The sequence below is a fragment of the Dromiciops gliroides genome, chromosome 5, assembly GCF_019393635.1.
Source record: "Dromiciops gliroides isolate mDroGli1 chromosome 5, mDroGli1.pri, whole genome shotgun sequence".
Classification (NCBI taxonomy): domain Eukaryota; kingdom Metazoa; phylum Chordata; class Mammalia; order Microbiotheria; family Microbiotheriidae; genus Dromiciops; species Dromiciops gliroides.
The window spans coordinates 122,982,734-122,986,019 of record NC_057865.1 but is presented as its reverse complement, the minus strand read 5'-3'; the positions used below and the strand labels follow the sequence as shown (position 1 = coordinate 122,986,019).

The 3,286-nt window shown below is 36.3% G+C and overlaps 2 non-coding genes across 2 annotated transcripts; one reads left to right on the top strand and one right to left on the bottom strand.

Moving 5' to 3' along the window:
* The first annotated feature begins 824 nt into the window (after positions 1 to 824).
* Positions 825 to 931, top strand: LOC122730168. The gene has a single exon (XR_006353382.1). It is a non-coding gene; the product is annotated as a U6 spliceosomal RNA (small nuclear RNA).
* A 1,426-nt stretch (positions 932 to 2,357) lies between these two features.
* LOC122730309 lies at positions 2,358 to 2,465 on the bottom strand. The gene has a single exon (XR_006353493.1). It is a non-coding gene; the product is annotated as a U6 spliceosomal RNA (small nuclear RNA).
* Positions 2,466 to 3,286: the final 821 nt, after the last annotated feature.

Here is a 3,286-nt window from a genome sequence, read left to right as displayed (position 1 = left end):
TGAGGGGGAAAGAAAGTCAACTAAAACTGGGTTGCTGGGTCCGCAAGAAATTAATTATTAATAATTATTTTCTCACAGGGGGAGGCAGGATTCCAGGCTTTATTCTAAGACAACCCCTTTTCCAACAAATATTAATTCCACAATGAATACTCATAGACTTAAACAAGAAAAATATTTCTCTAAATCAATAGCAAAATAGAAATCAGATAAGGTATACATATGAGAATATATACCAAACAATATAGACTGAAGAACCTTTTTCATTTGGACTGAGGGATAGCTCAGTTCATCCAAGAGATAGAGTCCTAGATCTTATCCAAGGGGAAATTCCCTAAAGTCTCTAGTGTAGTAAGCTGTGGATCAGGATATGATGGAGACTGCCATCTCATCTCATGTATTCCTAGAGTCTTTTCCCTTAGTAACCTGATGTGAGTTTGGCCTCTTTCATTTTCCCTCTTAAAGGTCAAAACCAGAAATGCACAAATTGGGCACAGTACCCAAAGAAACTTGAAGACAACTTGAAGACATTTGAACTTCAAGAAGTTCTGAAGAAAACTGAAGAGTTCTTTTCTATTATCATAATCTCTGTTCTACCCCCTCACACAGAATAAGGCATTCATCTCCATCAATACAGGAAAAGTCCCATATCAATGGGATTTAGGCCTGGGGTCACACTTTAACGTTTGAAAAGTGTTTTACACATATTTCATTTCATATTCAGAATAAAATCTCATTGTACAGTTAGGGAAATAGAGACTGAGATGGGTTAAGTGACTTGTGTGAGAATCAGAGCACCACCACCCTGTTGAGAAAGACATTGTGAGGTGCTTGCTTCAGCAGCACATATACTAAAACTGGAACAATACAGAGAAGATTAGCATGGTCCCTGCACAAGGATGACACGCAAATTCGTGAAAAAAAAAAAAAAGACATTGTGAGAACCAGGGCAGCGCCACCCTGAGGAAAAAGCATGTGATTAGCATCTGAACAGTTACATCTCTTCATAGAAACGCCTATGAGTCATGTCAATCAATGCTACCAGCCAATTACCTTGGAGCTGTGTGTGTAGGGACCGTACCTGGGCGGGCTTGCAGAGAGCTTCCGCTGGAGAGAACAGAGGATCCTTCTTGCCTTTGGAAGTCATGGGAGGAACAGCTGCAGGTACAGGGAGCGAGGGTCTTTTCTTTCTCCATGTGTCCTTTTTACTAACCCCTAATATACTTTAATAAATACTTAATGCCCAAAGATTGGTGCTATGCGTTTCTAATTTAAGGCGACCACTCATTAGATTTTTAGACATCACAGTTAGATTTCTAGACTTCACACTTGCCTAGGGTCACTGAGCTAATAAGTGACCCGAGGTAGAATTCAAACCCAGCTCTCTCTGACTCCATGTCCAGAATTCTGTAACACTGCTGCAAAAGCAGCTTATGTTCTATGTATCTAGAAGCAGATAAATATAACATAAATGCAGTATTGTCACAATATCTCACTGCAAGAGGTAGATAGAGTTAACAACTGAGGGAGATCAGAAAATGTCGTTTAAGGAGAAGGATGTGGTGACTACATTGTGATATGTAGGAAGGAGTAAAGAGGAAGAGTATTCTAGACATGGGAACTCATTCATCTGTGCAAGGGCATATAACTGAGAGCCAAAATATTGCCATATCCAAAGTCAATCTAGTTGGTCAGACCATTTACAGGACCTTATAACCTATCACATATGATCTCCTTAGATGGTTTTCACATTTGGTGTGATTAAAAACTTTTAACTCCCAGTTTATTCTATTGCCATAGAGAGAGACTATGGCTAATCAGTTTGATCGAAAATTACAGCTGAATTGATTCTGTGACTGATCTACCATGCATATAGATAAGTGATTCATTCTCAAGCTTTTTGAAATTATAAGAGCTTGTTTTTTTTTTTATTCCATAACATCCTTCAATTTTACCTTTCTAGGACTCCTAAACAGATTTCCTAAGTACCTTTATAGCATATTTTGAACATAAGTTAGTTTTCTTTAGAAAAAAATAATTTTCACCAATACTTTTTGTTTCTGGATATATCCCTTTTCCATCTCGTACCCAAAAAGCCATTCCTTGAAACACAAATTAAAAAAGAAAGGAGTGAGTTTAGCAAAACCAGTCAACACATCAAGCATGTCTCATAGTATATTTAATGTTTCACACCCATATCCACTCTCTTCTGCAAAGAAAAGAAGAATATACACTTTTCTCAGCTCTATTTAGGACTAAGATTTGTCATGATAATTACACATGATTCAATTTTTCCCCTTTTTTAGTTTTAGAAAGAAATTTATCTGGTCATTTGATAGGGAAGAAAAGCCGAATTATCTAAAATCATGGAATTCTTCATTAATTTGCATGTCATCCATGAGCAGGGGCCATGCTAATCTTCTCTGTATCATTCTAATTTTACTATATGTGCTACCAAAAATGAGCACCATTCAATTTCTTTAGTTGTTTTTTCAACTACACTGTTGGCATCACTGTGTAGATTATTTTCATGGTTTTGTCTATTTCATTCTGCATCAACACAAATAAGTCTTACCAAATTTCTTTGAATTCATCATATTCATTGTTTCTTGCAGTGCAGTAATTGTTCATTATATGAGTGTACTGCAATTTGTATAGCAATTCACCTATTACCAAGCTTTTGTTTCAGGACACTCATTGAAATAATTAGAAATGTTCAGTGGTGTTGCAAAATAGTAATGGGAATTCCTAGCAAAGACACACGTTTAATGAATAAATGATGCTGTTGTGTGAAGATTTCAGCTTGTTCCATCATATAGTTTTTGTTCCTATGGAGTCAGGATCATCTTTTTTTTTCACATTGAATTGTCTACTTTTCCCTGGTGAGGATGTAAGTATTAAGCAAATTAAGGACTGAATTGGGCATTAGACATTTGTAAATCATTCATTTACTAACCATTTCTTAAGTGCCTACTATATGGGATGCACTGTTTTAGATGCTAGAGATGCTCAGAAAGATTCAAAGATCAGTAAGACGTGATCTTTGCCTCAAGGAGTTTAAAATTTATTTCAATACTAAGGCATGTACACAAATAAATCTAGTGAACAATTAGAGATGTTTAAGAGAAGTACAAGGATTTCAGATTTGGTACTAACTCTTCCCAATCTATGTTCTGAGGATATCTGCAAAGTCTGTAGGAGAAAGAACTTAAAAAATCAGGATGGTAGCTTTGCCTCCTAAAATAAATGTCAATTTCCATTCATCTTTCTGAGTCACCATTCCCAGTCA